The sequence below is a fragment of the Moschus berezovskii genome, chromosome 8, assembly GCF_049115385.1.
Source record: "Moschus berezovskii isolate FMDL1 chromosome 8, NW_MosBer_1.0, whole genome shotgun sequence".
Taxonomy (NCBI): Eukaryota; Metazoa; Chordata; class Mammalia; order Artiodactyla; family Moschidae; genus Moschus; species Moschus berezovskii.
In genome coordinates, this window is record NC_142467.1 from 99,650,276 (window position 1) to 99,660,926 (window position 10,651).

General features: G+C 44.5%; 1 pseudogene; it reads right to left on the reverse strand.

Annotated features, from left to right (window-relative positions):
- Window positions 1–405: 405 nt before the first annotated feature.
- LOC129558210 (olfactory receptor 7A10-like) lies at window positions 406–10,236 on the reverse strand (annotated as a pseudogene).
- Between the last annotated feature and the right edge of the window lie 415 nt (window positions 10,237–10,651).

A 10,651-nucleotide genomic window follows, 5' to 3' on the forward strand; every position in this document is an offset into this window, starting at 1 on the left:
CACTATTAAGTATGTAATATTTTATCTATTTTATAGATATCAAACTGAGCTCAGTTAAGTTGCTTGATAACTGACAGGTAGTAAAACACAAGATAGAAGGATTTTGGGGGGAGTGTGCATTTCAGCAAACTGGAAGATCTTAGTTCCCCAATCAGGGATCAAACCCATTCCCCTTGAAGTGGAAGCGTGGAGTCATAACCACTGGACTGCTAGGGAATTCCCAGGGTAGTAGGATTTAATACAAAGATACTTGACTTGAAAACCCATGATTAATCACTTTGGAAGAACCAGAAATTCTGGCATACCCAATATTTCATTCCCTTTGACTCATTCTAGAAGCCCACACAAAAAGTTGATGACAGAATCATGAAAAAGAAAATGTTCTGGAGATGAATTTCCTCAAGGCTACCTTTTGTCTCTGTTCCTCAGGTTGTAGATGAAGGGGTTCATCATTGGAGTAATCACAGTGTACATCACACCGCCCTCCTCCTGGGGGAGAGAGAGTAGCTGCAGAACTAAGGTAGATCCCAACACAGGTCCCATAATTTAAGAAAACGACAGAGAGGTGAGACCCACAGGTGGAAAAGGTTTATACCTCCAGATGGGATTCTCTGGGTGAAGGAGACAATCCACGTGTAAGAGAAAATTATGCCTGAGACAGGACCAACACGTAACAGCTTAGTCACCAGATACACCGGGATGTTATTGATAAGAGCATCGGAACAGGCAAGTTTGCGGATCTGAGCAAATTCATAGAAGTGGGGTTTTTCAAGTCTGGGCAGAAGGACAGCTGCAACACCATCAGACTGTGGATTGGGGCATTCAGAATGCTAACAAACAAAGAGAGAAGCAGCCGCAGACCAGAGAGACAGGGGTTCATGATGGTCACGTAATACAGTGGGTGGCAGATGGCCATGATGGTCAGGAGTAAACTGTCTGTACAAATGAAAACCGTGAAAAAATACACCTGAGTGAGGCAGCCTGCACTGGTGATGGCTTTGTTCTCTGTCTGGATGCTCAACAGCACCTTGGGGACCATAGTGGAGATGAAAGAGATGTCAACAAAGGATGTGGGAGAGGAAGAAGTACATGAGAGTGTGGAAGTGGAGGTCAGAGCTGACAGCCAGGATGGTGAGCAGATTCCCAAGCACGGTGACCAGATACCTGGACAGGAAGAGCCCAAACAGGAGGGACTGCAGGTCTGCCTTATCTGAGAGGCACAGAAGGAGGAATTCTGAGACGTCTGTCTGGTTCACGTTGTTGGTGAGTGTACTGGAAAATATAGACATGAGTTACTATGAAGTGGATACCCTGACATCATTTTTTTGAGAGAAACTTTTCTTCTATGCCTTAAATTCTAAAAATATTTAGGGATGCTTTTGAATTGTGGTGTTGGAGAAAACTCTTGAGAGTCTCCTGGCCTGCAAGGAGATCAAACCAGTCAATCCTAAGGGAAATCAGTCCTAAACATTCATTGGAAGGACTGATGCTGAAGCTGAAACTCCAATACTTTGGCACCTGATGCGAAGAACTGACTCATTGGAAAAAAAACCCTGATGTTGAGAAAGATTGAAGGTGGGAGGAGAAGGGGACGACAGAGGATGAGATGGCTGGATGGCATCACCGACACGATGGACATGAGTTTGAGCAAGCTGTGGGAGTTGGTGATGGACAGGGAAGCCTGGCGTGCTGCAGTCCATGGGGTCACAAAGAGTCGAACATGACTGGGCAACTGAACTGAACTGAAAGAGGAAACCGATGCCAGGGAGATGAGTCATAAATCTGCAGAAAATATCACTTGTTTGAGAGAAACTTTTCTTCTATGCCTTAAATTCTAAAAATATTTAGGGACTTCCCTGGTGGTCCAGGAGTTAAGACTCCATGCTTCCACTGCAAGGGGCACAGGTTCGACCCCTGGTCAGGGAACTAGGAACCTGCATGGTGGGTGAGGCAGCCAAAAACAAATTTTTTTAATGTAAATAATTCTTCCCTTCAAGTTCCTCTACTCATTTCCTCCTTCTCCAAGTAGTTTTTGAATAACTTCTAAATACTGTACATTTTTTTTTTCCAATACTAAAATTAAAAAATGAAAACAAGTACTATTGTTTTTTTCTAGGAACCAGCATGGGCTTCTCAGGTGGTGCTAGTGGTAAAGAACCCGCCTGCCAATGCAGGAGGTGTCAGAGATGTGGGCTTTATCCCTGGGTCGGGAAGATCCCCTGGAGGAGGGCATGGCAACCCATTTCGGTATTCTTGCCTAGTGAATCCCGTAGACTGAGGAGACTGGCAGGCTACAGTCCACAGGGACACAAAGAGTCAGACACGACTGAAGCAACTGAGCACACAGTCATGCATCATGCCTTCACAGCACTTTATTTTCTTAGTATTAATTAATTTATTTATTTGGCTGCATTTGGCCTTAGTTGCAGCACTTGGGATCTTTAGTTGCGACATGTGAACTCTTAGTTGAAGTATGTGGGATCTAGTTGCCAGACTAGGAATTGAACCTGGGCCCCCTGCATTGGGAGCACAGAGTTTTAGTCACTGCACCACCAGGGAAATCCCAAGACATTTTAAAATCCATGATTAAATTCTAGTCAGTTCTTCATACAGATCAAGTCTAGTTAAGAAGTGAAAGTGAAAGTGGCTCAGTCATGTCTGACTCTTTGAGACCCCATGGACTATACAGTCCGTGGAATTCTCCATGCCAGAATACTGGAGTGGGTAGGCTATCCCTTCTGCAGAGAATCTTCCTGACCCAGGAATTGAACCAGGGTCTCCTGCATTGCAGGCAGATTCTTTACCAGCTAAGCTAACAGGGAAGCCCTCAAGCCTAGTTGGATGATTTTATTTTTTCAGAGGATTTTTAACTCTGTGGTTAACCTTATACTCAGTCTGCTCAGATTTGCAAATCTCAGGTATTGTTGGAAATTTTAAGCTCAGATTCTCTTCTATCTCAATGTAAAAAAATAATATCATTAATCCATTCCTTTAAATATTCTAACGCTATTGCACTGTAGGGAACAATTTGTAAGCTATTTTATTAGGTTAAAAAAATAGTATGATTACTAGCATGCAGACAAGAGTTGAGGAAGTAACGTAGATGTCTATCTGTGCATAAAATTTCTCTTCAAGATTCCACACAGTATCAGTGCAATGTTAACCTCAAAAAGAGGACTTTACTGCTAAGAAACAGGAGTAAAAGGGACATTTTTCACTGTTTTTGGTTCCTTTTGAATTTTGAGCTATGTTAACGAACCTCTTCAAAAAATTAACTTTTTTTGCTTGATTTTCCTTGACCAAGATTTCTCAAAGACCTAATGATATTTTCTAATTCTTGGCATCATAAACCTGAAACCATTGTGGTTATTCTCTAATATTTGGTAACTTTCCTTTCTTTGAGAGGAAGGTACTATGATTTATCTTTTTCATTACAAAAATGATTTGTAATTCCCCAACAAATGTGATTTCTGGTGGCTCAGCAGTAAAGAATCTGCCTGCCAACACAGGAGGTCTAAGTTCAATCCCTGGGTCAGGGAGATCCCTGGGAGAAGGAATGGCAACCCACCCCAGTATTCTTGCCTGGGAAATCCCATGGGAAATCCTTTGGAGCCTTGTGGGCTCCAGTCCACGGGGTCGCAAAGAGGCAGACATGACTCAGCAACCAAAGAACAACAAACTAACAAAATGAAAGGTTTCAATTTATAAATTAAAAAAAAAAGAAGGGTGGTTGTTAGGGGATGGGAGGATGGCAGAATGGGGGGTGGGTGGGTGGTGTTTAGTGTTTCAAGGGGACCAAGAATCACTTTTGAAAGATGAAAACTGTTCTGGAGATAAATGGTAGTGATGGTTACACAAAAATGGAATTGAACTCAATGCCACTGAACTGCATACTTAAAATAGTTAAAAGGGTACATTTTATTTTCTATATTTTGTCACTATTAAAAAATAAATGAATTTATAAGAAGTACTGAAGGAACTCTTTCTGTTTTGCTTATGCATGTGCTTGTCCTCTGTGCTTTAAGAAATCAGCCAGCTGCCCCTTCATTTCTTGAACTTCATGGTTCTTAGGGACACAGCCCCACCCCCACTTCTGTTTCAGGCTTCTCCCTCAGTCAGGGAATTCTGCAGATCAGGGAATATTTAACACCATTCACAGAGACTCAGATCTTACCTCCTCCTGTTCTTGGTAGAATCACATCAGAATTGATAGCACAGGTCTCTTCCTTCCCTTCCTGAAATACATTGGAGCAGCCTGAAATTATCAGAAAATATTAGGAAGTATTGATTTCCTTTGAGTAGCAAATTAGTCCATAAAATTTCAGGGTGAGAGAATGGGGTCAGCAGAGCCAGGAGCAATTGCAAACCTGGTGCCAAGGGACTTGGGAATAGGCCAGAAAAATCAAGAGGCCCATTAGACAGTGACTCTCAGTCTTGACCATGTGTCAGAGTCACCTGGAGGGTTTCTTAAAACAGAGGTTGCTGGGCGCCACCCCAGTTTCAGCATCTCTAGGTGAAGTCTGAGAAACTGCATTTCAAAGAATTCCCCAGGTAATGCTGATACAACTGGTAGAACCTGCTGCATAATTTTCAGGTCCCAGTGCAAAATGAAAATTTGGAACCCCAGGTTGCGAAAATGTCAAGACAGTGATAGCAGAGCGTTCAACCAACAGCAGGGTCCTCTGTGGCCCTTCTGATTGCACACCCACAAATCCAGCTCTGACTGCTGGTCCCATTATTTAAGGGACACATTATTTTTCTAATATTTATTTATTTCTATGTATTTCTTAGGGATTCCCTGGTGGCTCAGATGTAAAGAATCTGCCTGCAGTGTAAGAGACCTGGGCTCTAACCCTGGGTGGGGAAGATCCTCTGGAGAAGGAAATGGCAACCCACTCCAGTATTCTTGCCTGGAGAATCCCATGGACAGAGGGGCCTGGTGGGATACAGTCCATGGTTTGCAAAGAGTCAGACACAACTGAGCGACTAACACAAACATACACATTTACTTATTTATTTGGCTGTACCAGGTCTTAGTGTGAGATCTTTAACTGGAGCATGTGGGACCTAGTTCCCTGACCAGGGATTGAATCTGGGCCCCCTGCATTGGGAGCATAAAGTCTTAGCCACTGGATCAGCAGGGAAGTGTTCTTTTTTTTTTTTTTTTTAATTTTTTGGCCATGCTGCACAGCATGCAAGATCTTAGCTTCCTGACTAGGGATTGAACCTGAGGCCCCTGACGTGGAGGCATAGAGTCTTAACTCCTGGACCACCAGGGCAGTCCTAAGGACACATTTTGAGAACCGTTGGTTTAGATTTCCTGTTTAATTAACCCAAGACTACATCCAAATGAGAATAATAGTGATAATGATAATAATAATGTTTCCCCTTTCCTCTAGAACTTACAAGGGTGTCTGTATCTCCAGGATGGCCCCATAGAAGACCACAGGGGCTGAGTTTCTCCCCAGGAGTTAGATGTTGAAGACAAATTGATGTTTGAAAATTTCAAGGAGACAGTCTATGCATGCAGTTTCCGGATAAGACTATTCTCTAAAAAGTAACAAAGTAACTTCCTTTCTGGTCTTGTAAGTGTAAGATTGCACTGATGGGGATAGGGGGCCAGTTTACAGTTTTGTGTTTTGTTTTGTTTTTCTGGCCCTTGGAGCATTATCTCCAAAGTTCCTCATTAGCCAAATTGCTCTCTCATCACTTCAGTCCTGCAACAGAAAGAAGAAAACTACTGGCTTGCTAATTCCCTGAGTGGGGATAAGCATGTGACCTTTCCTCTTACCTCTCTCAGCTACCAAAGTTCACAGCCCAGGGTGGGTCAGATGCCCAACAGCAGAGATAGTCGTCCTTTACCAAGTATCACTCCCTTATCAAGGAAGCAGTCTCCCAAAATGATCCATTCCTGATCACCATGATTGTTGCTAATACTCCTATTTACTTGGAAGTGACTCTTAATTGGCTCTTTTGTTAAACTCAGCAGGTTTTCTTTTTTTTTGGTGATGTAATTTGTAAAGTGTGTGTGTGTTCAGTTGCTCAGTCATGTCCGACTCTTTTCAACCCCGTGGGTTGTAGCCTGCCAGGCTTCTCTGTCCATGGGATTTTCCAGGCAAGAACACTGGAGTGGGTTGCCATTTCCTCCTCCAGGGGATCTTCCTGACTCAGGGATCAAGCCCGTATGCCCGAGGTTTCCTGCATTGGCAAGTGAATCTTTTTTACCACTGAGACACCTGTGAAAGTGAAAGTCGCTCAGTCCTGTCCAACTCTTTGTGACCCCATGGACTGTAGTCCATGGAATTCTCCAGGCCAGAATACTGGAGTGGGTAGCCTTTCCCTTCTCCAGGGGATCTTCCCAACTCAAGGATCGAACCCAGGTCTCCTGCATTGCAGGAGGATTCTTTACTAGCTGAGCCACCAGGGAAGCCCAAGAATACTGGAGTGGGTAGCTTATCCCTTCTCCAGCAGATCTTCCCAACCCAAGAGTCAAACTGGGGTCTCCTGCATTACCAACTGAGCTATCAGGGAATATTTTATAATACATATTAAAATATTTGGCTTGGCCAAAAAGTTCATTCAAGGGACTTCCCTGGTGGCCTAGTGGCTGAGACTCAGAGCTCCCAATGCAAGGGGTCCAAGTTCCATCCACAGTCAGGAACTAGATTGCACATGCCATGACTAAGACTCAATGCAGTCAAATAAATAAAAAACAAATATATATATATTTTTAAAGTTCATTCCAGTTTTTCCATAACAGCTTACAGAAAAACCCAAGGGAACTTTTTGGCCAAGCAAAACATACAGTCTTTAAAATACTCTCTGCATCCTGTTTTGGAAACACTAATGAGTACATCTCTACAGTTTCTAGATTTTTGCATCAGGAGCACCTGTTCAGGTGACTTCCTCTGACACCCCTGCTGGGGCCAGGGTTCTTAATTTGGGGCTCTACTCATTGGTGACACTCACCTGTGACTGTACTGAGATCTAAGACTCTTGTGATTATTTGATGATGAAAGGCCATTTTGCCCTGAAAAATGCAATTACAAGAGAACAGTTTTTGCTGAGCATAACTTAACCCAGTGCCAGACCCTAACTGGAGCTGACAATGTATTACTGATGTGAGTCAAGAAACTGTTCCAAACCATGAGTTAGGTGCCATAATGATTTACAACCACAATAGAGGTGAAGCGGTCTTCCCTGGTGGCTCAGATGGTAAAGAATCTGCCTGCAGTGTAGAAGACCTGGGTTCAATCTCTGGGTTGGGATGATCCTCTGGAGAAGGGAATGGCTACCCACACCAGTATTCTTGCCTCGGAAATCCCACGGACAGAGGAGCCTGGCAGGCTACAGTCCACGGGGTGGCAAAAAGTCGAACACGACTGAGCGACTAACACTTTCACATACAAACAGTGATTAGAGGCAATGGTTTGCTGGGAAGTCAGTAAAAGACCTGATTTGTATCACTGATCAATTTGCAGGGTGCTGCGGAGTGGCCATGGTGGAGTATTGGAGCATGTGGTGATCTTAGTTCCCCCATCACGGATAGAACACATGCCCTCTGCATTGGGAGCACAGACACCTAACCACTGGACCAGCAGGGAAATCCCAACCTTGGTCAGTTTCGGAGGTGTAAATTCTCCTATGATAAATTCGAGCTATCAGTCCCTGAAGGCAGAGTTGGAAAGAGCTATGTGATCCACTCTGAGGGGTGGACTTCACCACTGAGGATTCCTTCATCTTCAAACTCCAAGCTTATTCATGCCTCAAGGCTTTTGTAGCAGTATTTCTGGCATTCCTCTCTTTTGAAATGTCTTCTCCCAGATCTTCCCACAGTTGGCTTTTGTAATTCAGATTATCAAATTTTTTAAAAAGCCATTACTTCAAATGTTAGTAATTACTGAATGACTTTACTAAAGCAGACAACTGAAACAGGAAGAAATGCTTAGTTAACCAGAAATGTCTCAGGGAAGGAGTGGAACAACAAAGCTTTAATTTGCAGACACCTAGGCTTCCCTTGGAGAAGGAAATGGCAACCCACTCCAGTACTCTTGCCTGGAGAATCCCATGGACGCAGGAACCTGGTACTCTGCAGTCCATGGGGTCGCTAAGGGTTGAACACGACTGAGTGACTTCACTTTCACTTTTCACTTTCATGCATTGGAGAAGGAAATGGCAACCCACTCCAGTGTTCTTGCCTGGAGAATCCCAGGGATGGGGGAGCCTGGTGGGCTGCCGTCTATGGGGTCGCACAGAGTTGGACACGACTGAAGCGACTGAGCAACAGCAGTAGCAGCAGGCTTCCCTGGTGATGCGAAGAGCTGACTCATTTGAAAAGACCCTGATGCTGGGAAAGATTGAGGGCAGGAGGAAAAGGAGACGACAGAGGATGAGATGGTTGGATGACATCACTGACTCAACCCACTGGACATGGGTTTGGGTGAACTCCAGGAGTTGGTAATGGACAGGGAGGCCTGGTGTGCTGCGGTTGATGGGGTCTTGCTGGTCGGACACGACTGAGCGACTGAAGTGAACTGAACTGAACTGAACTGAGGCTTCCCTGGTGGCTCAGATGGTAAAGAATCTGCCTGCAATGTAGGAGACCTGGGTTCGATCCCTGGGTCAGGAAGATCCCTTGGAGAAGGTAATGGCAGCCCACTCAAGTATTCTTGCCTGGAGAATCTCATGGACAGAGGACCCTGGAGGGCTACAATCCATGAGGTTGCAAAGAGTCGAAAATGACTGAGCGGCTAACACACAGGACTGGAGAGGGAAGGAGAGAGGGGGGTTTTCCTTGAAAACTAGCTTGTGGGTGGGGCTGGGGTGGGGCTGGGAATGAGGGTGGGGTGGGGAGTGTAAGTGCAAGATGGAGTAAGGGAGTGTCTTGAAACTTAACAAAGTGCTTTAAAAAATTGCAACATAAATTTAGAAAAAAAGATTGCAATAACAGGAAAAGATAAGGCAGGAAACGTTTGTCATCAGGAACATTGAGGAGGGCTGGGATTGACAGTAGAGCAAACAACTTACAGTACTGGCGGTGGTGGACTGGTGGTGGTGGTAGTGGTGATTTAGTCACTAAGTCTCATCTGACTCTTGAGATGCCATAGACTGTAGCTCGCCAGGCTCCTCTGTCCATGGGATTTCCCAGGCAAGAGTACTGGAATGGGTTGCCATTTCCTTCTCCAGAGTATCTTCCCCAAACTCAGGGACTGAATCCAGGTCTCTCGCATCGTCTGAGTCACCAGGAAAGCCCTTTATCCGTATTATCACCCTCCAACAGAGAAGAACCTGCTTTATTATTATTTTACGCTTGAGGACAGGAACACATGACTTTAACATAATTTTTATCAGGCCCAGGGCTAAAGAAAGTAAAGTCAGATTTGAATGCATTAAGTGAAACTCCATTCACAAGGCACCTAAACCAACCTGTACTCAGGGAGCTGAATTCAGGAGAAAGGCAAACTCTCTATATAGGGCTTCCCTTGTGGCTCAGCTAGTAACGAATCTGCCTGTAATGTGGGAGACCTGGGTTCCATCCCTAGCTTGGGAAGATCCCCTGGAGTTGGAACTGCTACCCACTCTAGTATTCTGGTCACAGTGTCGGACACGACTGGGCGACTTTCACTTTAAACTGTCTGTATGGAAGAATTGAGTGGAATTTCTCATAAATAAAGGTTCTCACTGTCTTAAGTCAATCCAGCCTAGGTTGTGTGAAGCCTAGGTTGTGTCAAAGTCTCCCCGGGAACTTCATCTTCCCAAAGAGTGTCCCCGTTCAACTAGCTACCAGTCATTCAGGTATCCCGTTACAATTTACTTTTCTTCTGGCATTCACTATCTACAAAAGCCGTTCTTATTTGATTTTCCTGTGTGTATGTCGAGTTTTGTTTTGTTTTTTTTTACATTCCTGGTTTTAGAATAGTGCATGGTATACAGTAATAATAAATATTAATTCAATGAATGAAAATTATCCTGTAAAAATATACAATTTATTTTTAAAATACGCAACAATTTAGACTTCCGTAGGCAGCGAACAATTCTATAGAATTTACTGAATTCATTCGACCCTGGGATCTGCGGATCCGCAATCGGTCGAATCTGCAGTTGCGGAATCCGCAGAATCAGAGTGGTTGGAGATTGGTCGAATCTGCTGTTGCGGAGCCCGCAGTTCCGGAACCGCAAATGCGGAACCCTGCAGATGCGGAACTCGCTGAATCCGAGGCAGGATGTAAAATACATCGTGTTCCAGGAGGGCCTGAATATCCCTGGCTTTTGGTGTGGGTAGAGTGGTGGTCTTGGAATCAGTCCACCGCAGCGCAGATACCCAGGAAAGGCTGAACTTGCATCTTTACTTGAACAGTTAAAAGGAACAATTAGGGTAAACAGGCTTTCCTTGTAACTCAGTCGGTAAAGAACCTGCCTGCTAGGCCGGAGACCCGGGTTTGATTCCTGGGTTGGGAAGATATCCTGGAGAAGGAAATGGCAACCCACTCCAATATTCTTGCCTGGAGAATCCCGTGGTCAGAGGAGCCTGGTAGGCTACAATCTATGGGGTCGAAAGAGTCGGACACACGACTTAGTGACTAAACCACCACCATTAGGGTAAACAGGGCGTACTTTTTGGTTTAACAACCCAATATAAAGTTCACTGTGT